The sequence below is a fragment of the Pan paniscus genome, chromosome 11, assembly GCF_029289425.2.
Source record: "Pan paniscus chromosome 11, NHGRI_mPanPan1-v2.0_pri, whole genome shotgun sequence".
NCBI lineage: Eukaryota > Metazoa > Chordata > Mammalia > Primates > Hominidae > Pan > Pan paniscus.
This window is the reverse complement of record NC_073260.2, coordinates 91,921,788-91,934,198: the sequence shown is the minus strand read 5'-3', so window position 1 is coordinate 91,934,198 and position 12,411 is coordinate 91,921,788. Positions and strand designations below refer to the sequence as shown.

The window sequence follows — 12,411 nt, the reverse complement described above, 5'->3', positions numbered from 1 at the left end:
AAAATTTCTTAATTCTTAATTCTCTTCATCTCCACAAATGGGATTCTTAATTCTCCACAAATGGGACTGTAATCCATTACCTATAATTCCATTTGCATTTTCACCTAACCTCCACACTTGCTAAACACTTATTTTAGCAAAATGAGGCATAACAAATAAAATATTTGCTTTTCTACCAAATTATGTTTAAATAATGCACACATTTAATTCTTAACATCTCTTCCAAAAGTACAGCTGAAGCAGCCTTAGATGGAATGGAAGTGACTAGTACTTCATTTATGTGCAATGCACCTCCAACCCATATGTATCTAACCAGGTTTCAGGCTCAGCTTCCAATCTAGGTCATGAAGGTATGCACAGCCTCCCTAACTTTCCCCATCATCCCATGGGTCCACTTTGTTACCATTAGTCACCTGTCATGTGGGTTCTATTGGTGTGATCTGTCCTCCTCAGCTTTATAAGTTATATTTTTTCCTATAATCGACTTAAATTTAGGGGAAAGGAAAAGTCAGAGGAAGCAGGTATATTGAAAGCTTGCTTATCTTTACAACAGCTGCTGAAACAGCTGAAATAGAAAACACTAGCTTCTTTCTCAAGAGTTTTTATTTAAAATAATAATAATAATATCACTGTACATATAAAATAGTGAAAGCATTAGAAATATGATCCTCTTAAGACCTGATCTACATTTTCCTAGTTCAATGAAAAGAGAATGGGATTATCATATGGAAGAGAGCCAAAGGCACAGATAATACAAAATAACAAATTTAAGTTACCAAACATATACACTTTCACTTGTAATACATTTTTGGGGTTTTTTGGTTGTTGTAGTTGCTTTTTTATGAAAAGAGTTAACAATTTTATTTTCACATTTCACAATACAAATAAAAACTACTTTTTTTTGGTCCCACTTCTCCCCTCCAAAACTATTCTCTCTTTGATAAGAAAAGAGAGAAAGTCTCCCTTATCGTGCTGTTAAGAAAACACCCAGAGTCACAGCACCATGGTCTCCTAGTGAAGTAGAACAAGTAATATAAACCTGATACACAAGGCCTCTGCACTATCCTTAACCATCCGGTCAAGTCATTCTAGGCCAAGCAGGCACCATCATGGGACAGGCGGGAGGCCTTATCATTGACATGTGACCTCCCATGAGTGGCTTCATTCCAGGAGCAAGTCCCACTGGCATCATCCCATGAAAAGGAGGGCCCATCATTGGCATCATGGGAGGGCTCGCATATGGGGTGCTGGCATTATACTTGGGCAAAGAGGACCTGGAAGGCTGGGGGGAGGGGGTATCATTGCCCCTGCAGAGGAGGAGCAGAGAATAGAGTAGGAGGTATCTTTCCTGGTTGAAATGAAGCCATTGTTTAGTCAATCAGGTTCTGAGTCTGTTCTTCTATCCATTTTTGGTAGTAGTCTTTCACATTCTCTTTGTGTTTCCTACCACTGAAGTGGGCCTTTCTCACAGATGGAGAGTCATGGGAGAGCTACATATTATAGTAGACACAATAAGACTTGGGCATGTTGCTCTGAAGGAGGTTGGCCACTCCATTCCACAACGCCTGGAGATGACCTTGTAATACATTTTTCAAACTTACAGTATAACATGGAAATAGTGGTAAAATGTTTTGGAAAAAAAAACCACAACATTTTATTCCAGGAATTCTCTGACCATACTATCCTGTCTTTCTAGAACTTTTCATCCCTACTCTGATTATACCTGTTCTTTGATCTTCATAAGATCTTCAGCAAATTGTATACTTCATTTTACCCTAGTCTTCTGTTTTGTATCATCCTTTCCTGTTTCATTTTCTTCCCTTTCCTGCCCAGGTCCCATTCTTATCACTTCAACTACTTTCTACCGAGAAAACCCAGCTTCCTTATCTCTTTTACCCCCTTCTATTAACCCTGTCTTATAAATCTCCAACCCTGGATTAACCCAAACATATCCATCTTCTTCCATGCTACCCACTGGTAGCCAAGTGTCAGAGAAATACACACAGCTAGGTGGACTGGTGCTACTACTATACATTTAGGATTTCCAGTCTCATCTGGTCCTCAGTGCTTCTAGCCATCTGTATCTGTGTCTCTGGTCAGTTACCCTTTTCCCCTCTTCTCCATGATAGGTCCAAACTTTTGCCATTCTTCTCATGCTCCCTAGCCTATCCTAAGTACCCCTACTTTCTTTAACTGATAAAACTGAGATGACCAGGGATGAACTTCCTCAGTTCCCACTCCCCACTCACAAGCTTATCTGCATCTCTGTTTTCCTTCCCGGGTGTCTTGGAGGACAAATGTGTCAAGGCCAGTGTCACCACTGTCCTTGTGTCACCGCTCTTGAATTTACTCTTCTCCATATCCATCCAGGAATTTGTTCCATCAATGATGCATTTGCTCTCCTGTTTCTTCAACTTTCCCGTCCTTCTGGTTTCTTCTCATCATGTTCAAGTCTCTTTAAATCTAAAAAATTACAGGTAAAACTCTCACCATTCTACATTCCTCTTTCAGCTATCACTCCAATTTGTCTTCTTTTTATCTGGGCTTCTGGAGAGGTCCTCCATCAGATATGACTTGGCTTCTGCCTCTTCAAGTTCACAGAAACTGCTTGTCCTAAGGTCATCAATGACTTCCTCATTGTTTAACCCAGGGAATAGTTTGTTCTTTCTTAGTTGACTCCTCTGAGATACTTGGCATCATTGCTCTCCTTTTTGAAACTCTCTTCTTTAACTCCCAGTGGTGCATAGGCTGTAGGTTTACTGATAGCTCCCAAATCCTATCTCTAGCCCAACCCACTCCTTCAGACCCTCATATTGAACTGCACACCAAATTGCCCACCTGGATCCAAATGCAACATATCCATAATGGGACCCATTTATATATCCCCAAGTTTCTTCCATTCGTGAGCCTCAGTTACCAAATCAGAAGCCTGGGAGTCATCTTTAACTTCTCCCCTCACCTCCACCCTTATAGCGAATGGTTGCCAAGTATTTTCTACTCTACTTAATAAGAAGGCCTCACATCTAACTTAGACATTGAAAGAATCAACTGACTATTCTGCTTCCCATCTCACCCCAGCGAAATTTCCTGTGGAGATTAGAATTCTGTGGTTTTCTCATTCTGCTCTTCATATGTAACGTCCATTCACTGAATGAAAACACCTGACTTGGGAGGAGTGACCCCCCAGCTGCAGTGAAGGGTGCCAAGTATCAAGCTGATTTCTTTTTTAAGTATTTGTGTTGAGAAAACAGGGTTTTGCAAGCCATAATCATCTTGAATTATGCATTGTTGAGCTGCTTTAAGCATAAAAGCAAAAGAAATAAATGTGTAATATTCAGGGTAAAGTTGGGCCATGAAAATCATCACAGTGAAGTCATTTGTGGGGCCTTGCCAGGTTCTTCTCATAAGGATGAATCTCACTAGTTCCCTTTGAAATGAAGGGGCATGGAGTTCTGAACCACAATCCTATCTTTGTGCTCCAAGTTAAAACACATGAAAATAAACCAGAGGACAGGAGTGTGCCTGCCACCCCCTCAGCAGCCCTTCTGGCACACACGGGTAGACGATCACGTGTGGATGCATCTACATGGGTAGATCCATCACCACAGCCCTACTTGATGTCATCACAAGGCATGTTCCAAGACCCATCTGGAAGGTGTTTCAGAAGAGAAAAAGCCTAGACTTCAACATTTATAAAACAGCCCATGTTAATCAGACTCAATTTTATGTCAGAAAAATTTTTAAAGGAGCAAAAATGAACTAAATACCATCCAAGATTCTTTCCAGCTGAAGAAAAGTCTACAATCCCTTTAAGTCACTGGTTCTTAACTTTGGTGGCAGTGGAGGTGAAGGAGGTGTTGCAGACTCCTTTGAGAAATCAATGGAGGATATGGATTCAGTTATCAAAAAATGCTTACACATACCCCACCCACACCCCCCAACCACAAACTTTTATGTACAATTTCAAGGATTTCATGCATCCCAGTTTAAGACCTCATGTCTCCATTTCGGCACTGACTACACATGAACTTGAATGTGACTGAAACATTTTTTGTAATCACAAAAATATAAGATTTCCACTTAGCGCCCCTGAAAATCACCTAGGTTTCTAACCTGTTCCTCTTCCATTTCCTAAGGGTTCTTACTATGGACTTCCCTGGGTGGTGGTGGCAGGGGGGCTATTTCTCAGCTCAGCAGAGAATGCTGTTTCATAGTTAAGCCAGTGTTTCTCAAACAAAAGCCTTTGGGAGAACTTGGACTCATTCCATCTCCAGGCCCATGGCTTCTGGACTGGCTGTGCTAGGAAGGGTAGGCCAAACTTTAGCTGTCCCCAGTAGACTTTCCTCTCCACTGGGCTGAGAGTATTATCAAAGAGACCCCAGATTTAGAAGCCAGGCTGGAAGTGGGTAGAATGGTTCAAGCTGCTCCTTTTCTGAAGAGATGTAACTTGGTCTGGCTTGTCTACAGGTTTGAGTCAGGGATGATGGGTGCCTGAGAGGAGGGGAGAGTGGAAGCCATTAAGACAAGGAAACTTTTAAGGGCTTTGGTGGTGCTGGCAGTTGGCATGAGTGGGACACGTGGAACTGGAGCTTGTATTAAGAAGTTAAAGCTGGAGTAAAATGTTTCGCACACTTAAATGTTCTCAGTGCTCAGATCATTCCACCTCTCTGAAGCTGCCGGAGAGTGTCTGGGGCAGCATTATTCTTGCTGCTTTATTACTATCATTGCCATGTGGCCTCTAATCTGTTATTAAGAACAACTTTGGTTTACCCAGATTCTTCACTTTCTAGAAACTCTCACTTCATGATTCCTTAATGGTCATTTACTTACCACTTTCATTTTCCTACAATTTGAGGGCTTTTTCAAGAATTTCAAAAAAGGGTCAAAATTTCTGACTCCCTTCTAACTCAAAGTCTTGAGAAAATATCTTGCATGCCAAAGCAATTAAATAAACATGTTTCAATTTCTCCAGTTGATGAAAAAGTCCAATTTTGTTTCATATTACTTCTGCAGAATTACAGAAAATTAAATGTTGGCAGAATTCCATGGGAAAAAATAAGGATTTTAGCAGTGTTGCCTAATTCAATTACATCACTACTTCCCAAACTCACCAGTTGTTATACCATATTGCAAAATGCCACCAGTACTTTCCCAGTTTCATATATTATGGAGAAAAGAGAATTTTATTATGTGCCTGTACAGAAAGTGGAAGAGGAGTTTGTACAAGAGAAGTGTCACATGACAGTGACTGCGTGCACTTGCCTCCTACAAATTCTGATAGGTGCAGAGAAAAGATTTTAACGAAGTTTATTGGATCATAATTTTTTTAAAGAACAAAATTTGCAATTTTACTTTGCCTTAATGAGTTAACACAATGTGTTCAATGTATTATGTAGAATAATACTCATGAAATAGATGCTTTCTGTGGACTCAAAAATAGAGGCTTTACATTCACAGTTCTGTCTACCTGGAACTCCCCACCATGCACATACACACTTTCTCTCTCTCTGTCTCCTCTCTCTCTCTCTCACACACACACACACACACACACACACACACACACACACACACCCCTTCACAAATTCATTCCAGGGCATCCTTCATTTTTCACCTGATTGGAAAAGTGATTCTATGTCCAATGTGGGTAGAGAAGGGGCTCCAACCCAAGGACGTGGTATCTGTTCGAGAAGAAGGGAGGAAAGGTGGGAAATTAGCAAGCATAAGGTTTCAGTGGAAATTATGTCACTCTCTTCCTGCCCCAGTCCTCATGGCACTGTAAATGTGAAAGCAGCCCCAGCCCAAGCCTAAGGAAGAATAATCTATTATTTATGAATGTAAGCAGTGAAGCCATGGAGCACTTGAAGCACAGATACTGGAGGCAAAATGCCTGGATTTGACTCCCAGCTCTAAAGGTTACTAACTGTGCCATCACAGATAAATTGTTTAACCCCTTTTTTGCTTCAGTTTCCTAATTGGTAAAGGGAAATAATAATAATAACAATAAGAAGAAAATAAAGGAGGAGGAGCAGGAGAAGGAAGATGAGCAGCAAGATGTCGGACTAGAAGACTCCACCTATCATCACCCATCCAAGGACACCAAGTTAATAACTATCTATACAGAAAAAACACCTTCAAAAGAACCAAAAATCAGGTGAGCCCTCATAGTACCTGGTTTTAACTCCATATCACAGTACAAGATATAAATAGAAACAACAAAAAGTTAAAAATCAGGGAAACAAAGTTATGGCATAGAGATCATATTTTTTATTTTTTGCTTGAATACGCAAACAGTGTTATGTTGTTATGAGGTTAAAATAATGGGTTATAAGATAGTATCTGTAAGCTTCATGGTAATCTCAAACCAAAAAACATACAACAGAGACAAAAAAATAAAAAGCAAGGAACTAAATCATATCACCAGAGAAAATCACCTTTCACTAAAGGAAGACAGAAAGGAAAGAAAGAAAGAAGAGAAGACCATAAAATAATCAGAAAACAAGTAACAAAATGGAAGGAGTAAGTTCTTACTTATCAATAACATCATTGAATGTAAATGGACTAAACTTTCTAATCAAAAGACACAGAGTGACTGAATGGATGAAAAAAACAAGACCCATTGATCTGCTGCCTACAAGAAACACACTTCCCCCATAAAGACACATATAGACTAAAAATAAAGGGATGGAAAAAGACATTCCATGCCAATGGAAACCAGAAAACAGTGGGAGAAATTATACTTATATCAGACAAAATAGATTTCAAAACAAAAACTGTAAGAAGCTACAAAGAAGGTCACTAATGATAAAGGGGTCAATTCAGCAAGAGGATATAACAATTTTAAATATATAAGTACCCAACACTGGATCACCCAGATACACAAAGCAAATGTTATTAGAGCTAAAAAGAGAGACAGGCCCCAATACAATAATAGCTGGAGACTTTGAGACACTTGACTTTCAGCATTGGACAGATCTTCCAGACAGAAAATCAACAAAGAAACATTAGACTTAATCTGCACTATAGACTGAATGGATCTAATAGATATTTACAGAACATTTCATCCAATGGCTTCAGAATACACATTCTTTTTCTTAGCACATGCATCATTCTCAAGGATAGGCCATATGTTAGGTCACAAAACAAGTCTTAAAACATTCAAAAAATTGTAAATAATATCAAGCATTTTCTCTGACCACAATGGAATAAAACTAGAGATTAATAACAAGAGAAATTTTGAAAACTATGCAAACACATGGAAATTAAACAATATGCTCCTGAATGACTAGTGGGTCAATGAAGAAATTAAGAAGGAAATTGAAAATTTTCTTGAAACAAATGATAATGGAAACACAACATACCAAAACCTATGAGATACGGCAAAACCAGGACTAAGAGGGAAGTTTATAGCTATAAGTGCCTACATCAAAAAAAAGAGAAAACGGTGGCTCACACCTGTAATCCCAGCACTTTGGGAGGCCGAGGCAGGTGAATCACAACATCAGGAGATCAAGACCACGGTGAAACCCCGTCTCTACTAAAAATACAAAAAATTAGCTGGGTGCAGTGGCAGGCACCTGTAGTCCCAGCTACTCAGGAGGCTGAGGCAGAAGAATGGCATGAACCTGGAAGGTGGAGCTTGCAGTGAGCCGAGATTGTGCCACTGCACTCCAGCCTGGGCGACAGAGCGAGACTCAGTCTCAGAAAAAAAAAAGAGAAAAAAAACTTCAAATAAACAACCTGATGATGCAACTTAAGGAATGAGAAAAGCAAGAACAACCCAAACCCAAAATTAGTAGAAGAAAAGAAATAATAAAGATCAGAGTGGAAATTAATGAAATCGAAGTGAAAAAGTACAAAAGATCAATGAAACAAAAAGTTGGATTTTGAAAAGTTAAACAAAATTGACAAACCTTGAGCCAGACTAACTAAGAAAATAAGAGAGAAGATACAAATAAATAAAAACAGAAATGAAAAAGGAGACATTACAACTAATACAGCAGAAATTCAAAGGTTCATTAGAAGTTACTATGAGCAACTATATGCCAGTAAATTAGAAAATCTAGAACAAATGGACACATTTCTGGACACATACAATCTACCAAGATTGAACCAGGAAGAAATCCAAAACCTGGACAAACCAGTAACAAGTAGTGAGATCAAAGCCATAACAAAAACTCTCCCAGTAAAGAAAAGCCCAGGACCCGATGACTTCACTGATGAATTCTACAAAACACTTAAAGAAGAAATAATACCAATCCTACTCAAACTATTTCAAAAAAATAGAGGAGCAGGGAATACTTCCAAACTCACTCTGTGAGGCTGGCATTACCCCAATACCAAAACCAGATAAAGACATATCAATAAAAGGAAACTGCAGGCCAGAATCTCTGACAAATATTAATGCAATTTTTTTCAACAAAATAATAGCAAACCAAATTCAACAATACATTAGAAAGATCATTCATCATGACCAAGTAGGATTTATCCCTGGGATGCAAGAATGGCTTAACATATCAAACGCTTTGCAAAGAAAGTTCAACATATCAAATCAATCAATATGATATATCAACAGAATGAAGGATAAAAACCATATGATTATTTCAATTGATACTGAAAAAGGATTTGATAAAATTCAACATTCCTTCATGATAAAAACCCTCAAAACACTGAGTATAGCAGGAGTATAAGTTAACATAATAAAAGCCATATACGACAGACCCACAGCTAGTATCATACTGAATGGGGAAAAAACTGAAATCCCCTCCTCTAAGATCTGGAACATGACAAGGATGCCCACTGATATCACTGTTATCCAACACAGTACTGGAAGTCCTAGCTAGAGCAATCAGACAAGAGAAAGATATAAAGGGCATCCAAATTAGAAAAGAAGTGAAATCATCCTTGTTTGCAGATGATATGATCCTATATTTGAAAAAATCTAAAGATTACACAAGAAACCTATTAAAAATTATGAACAAATTTAGTTGCAGGATATAAAATCAACATAACCAAAATCAGTAGCATTTCTATATGCCAACAGTGAACAATCTGAAAAAGAAATAAAAAAGTTACCCCACTTACAATAGCCACACATAAAATTAAATACCTAGGAATTAACTAAAGAAGTGCAAGATCTCGATAGCCATTCCAAGATGGCCGAATAGGAACAGCTAAGGTCTGCAGCTCCCAGCGTGGTCGACACAGAAGAAGGGTGCTTTCTGCATTTCAAACTGAGGTACCTGGTTCATCTCATTGGGGCTGGTTGGACAGTGGGTGCAGCCCACAGAGGGCGAGCCAAAGCAGGGCAGGGTATCGCCTCACCTGGGAAGTGCAAAAGGTCGGGGGATTTCCCTTTCCTAGCCAACGGAAGCCGTGACAGACTGTACCTGGAATATCGGGACACTGCCACCCAAATACTGCACTTTTCCAATGGTCTTAGCAAACGGCACACCAGGAGATTATATCCTGTGCCTGGCTCGGCGGGTCCCACACCCACGGAGCCTTGCTCACTGCTAGTGCAGCAGTCCAAGATCAAACTGCAAGGCGGCAGCCTGGCTGTGGGAGGGGCATCTGCAATTGCTGAGGCTTGAGTAGGTAAACAAAGCAGCTGGGAAGCTCAAACTGGGTAGAGTCCACCTCAGCTCAATGATGCCTGCCTGCCTCTGTAGACACTACCTTTGGGGGCAGGGCATAGCTGAACAAAAGGCAGCAGAAACTTCTGCAGACTTAAATGTCCCTGTCTGACAGCTCTGAAGAAAGCAGTGGTTCTCCCAGCATGGTGTTTGAGCTCTGAGAACAGACAGACTGCCTCCTCAAGTGGGTCCCTGACCCTCGTGTAGCCTAACTGGGAGACAACTCCCAGTAGGGGCCAACTGACACCTCATACAGCCGGGTGCCCCTCTGAGACGAAGCTTCTAGAGGAAGGATCAGAGAGCAATATTTGCTGTTCTGCAATATTTGCTGTTCTGCATCCTCTGCTGGTGATACCAAGGCAAACAGGGTCTGGAGTGGACTTCCAGCAAACTCCAACAGACCTGCAGCTGAGGAACCTGACTGTTAGAAGGAAAACTAACACACAGAAAGGAATAGCATCAACATCAACAAAAAAGACATCCACACCAAAACCCCATCTGTAGGTCACCATCATCAAAGACCAAAGGTAGATAAAACCACAAAGATGGGGAGAAACCAGAGCAGAAAAGCTGAAAATTCTAAAAACCAGAGTGCCTCTTCTCCTCCAAAGGATCACAGCTCCTCACCAGCAACAGAACAAAGCTGGACTGAGAATGACTTTGACCAGCTGACAGAAGTAGGCTTCAAAAGGTCGGTAATAACAGACTTCTCCGAGCTAATGGAGGATGTTCGAACCCATCGCAAGGAAGCTAAAAACCTTGAAAAAACATTAGACGAATGGCTAACTAGAATAAACAGTGCAGAGAAGACCTTAAATGACCTGATGGACTGAAAACCATGGCACAAGAACTACGTGATGCATGCACAAGCTTCAGCGGAATACAGAGTATCAGTGATTGGAGATCAAATGAATGAAATGAAGCAAGAAGAGAAGTTTAGAGACAAAAGAGTAAAAAGAAATAAACAAAGCCTCCAAGAAATATGGGACTATGAGTAAAGACCACATGTACGTTGGATTGGTGCACCTGAAAGTGACAGGGAGAATGGAATTAAGCTGGAAAGCACTCTTCAGGATATTATCCAGGAGAATGTCCCCAGCCTATCAAGGCAGGCCAACATTCAAATTCAGGAAATACAGAGAACACCACAAAGATACTCCTCGAGAAGAGCAACCCCAAGACACATAATTGTCAGATTTAGCAAGGTTGAAACGAGGAAAAAATGCTAAGGGCAGCCAGAGAGAAAGGTCGGGTTACCCACAAAGGGAAGCCCATCAGACTAACAGCAGATCTCTCAGCGGAAACTCTACAAGCCAGAAGAGAGTGGGGGCCAATATTCAACATTCTCAGAGAAAAGAATTTTCAACCCAGAATTTCATATCCAGCCAAATTAAGCTTCATAAGTGAAGGAGGAGAAATAAAATCCTTTACAGAAAAACAAATGCTGAGAGATTTTGTCACCACCAGGCCTGCCTTACAGGAGCTCCTGAAGGAAGCACTAAACATGGAAAGGAACACCTGGTACCAGCCACTGCGAAAACATGCCAAACTGTAAAGACCATCGATGCTAGGAAGAAACTGCATCAACTAACGGGCAAAATAACCAGCTAACATCATAATGACAGGATCAAATTCACACATAACAATATTAACCTTAAATGTAAATGGAATAAATGATCCAATTAAAAGACACAGACTGGCAAATTGGATAAAGAGTCAAGACCCATCAGTGTGCTGTATTCAGGAGACCCATCTCACATGCAGAGACACACATAGGCTCAAAATAAAGGGATGGAAGAAGATCTACCAAGCAAATGGAAAGCAAAAAAAAAGCAGGGGTTGCAATCCTAGTCTCTGATAAAACAGACTTTAAACCAACAAAGGTCAAAAGAGACAAAGAAGACCATTACATAATGGTAAAGGGATCAATGCAACAAGAAGAGCTAACTATCCTAAATATATATGCACCCAGTACAGAAGCACCCAGATTCATAAAGCAAGTCCTTAGAGACCTACAGAGACTTAGACTCCCACACAATAATAATGGGAGACTTTAACACCCCACTAACAATATTAGACAGATCAACGAGACAGAAGGTTAACAAGGATATCCAGGACTTGAACTCAGCTCTGTAACAAGCAGACCTAACAGACATCCAAAGAACTCTCCACCCTGAATCAATAGAATATACATTCTTCTCAGCACCACACTGCACTTATTCCAAAATTGACCACATAGTTGGAAGTAAAGCACTCCTCAGCAAAGGTAAAAGAACAGAAATTATAACAAACTGTCTCTCAGACCACAGTGCAATCAAACAAGAACTCAGGATTAAGAAACTCACTCAAAACCAGTCAACTACATGGAAACTGAACAACCTGCTCCTGAATGACTACCGGGTACATAATGAAATGAAGGCAGAAATAAAGATGTGCTTTGAAACCAACGAGAACAAAGACACAACATACCAGGATCTCTGGGACACATTCAAAGCAGTGTGTAGAGGGAAATTTATAGCACTAAATGCCCACAAGAGAAAGCAGGAAAGATCTAAAATCAACACCCTAATATCACAATTCAAAGAACTAGAGAAGCAAGATTAAACAAATTCAAAAGCTAGCAGAAGGCAAGAAATAACTAAGATCAGAGCAGAACTGAAGGAAATAGAGACACAAAAAACCCTTCAAAAAATCAATGAATCCAGGAGCTGGTTTTTTGAAAAGATCAACAAAATTGATAGACTGCTAGCAAGACTAATAAAGAAGAAAAGAGAGAAGA

The 12,411-nt window shown here is 40.1% G+C and overlaps 1 pseudogene; it reads right to left on the bottom strand.

The window, feature by feature from the left end:
* Nucleotides 1–1,066: 1,066 nt before the first annotated feature.
* Nucleotides 1,067–2,411, bottom strand: LOC106635101 (U1 small nuclear ribonucleoprotein C-like; annotated as a pseudogene).
* Nucleotides 2,412–12,411: the final 10,000 nt, after the last annotated feature.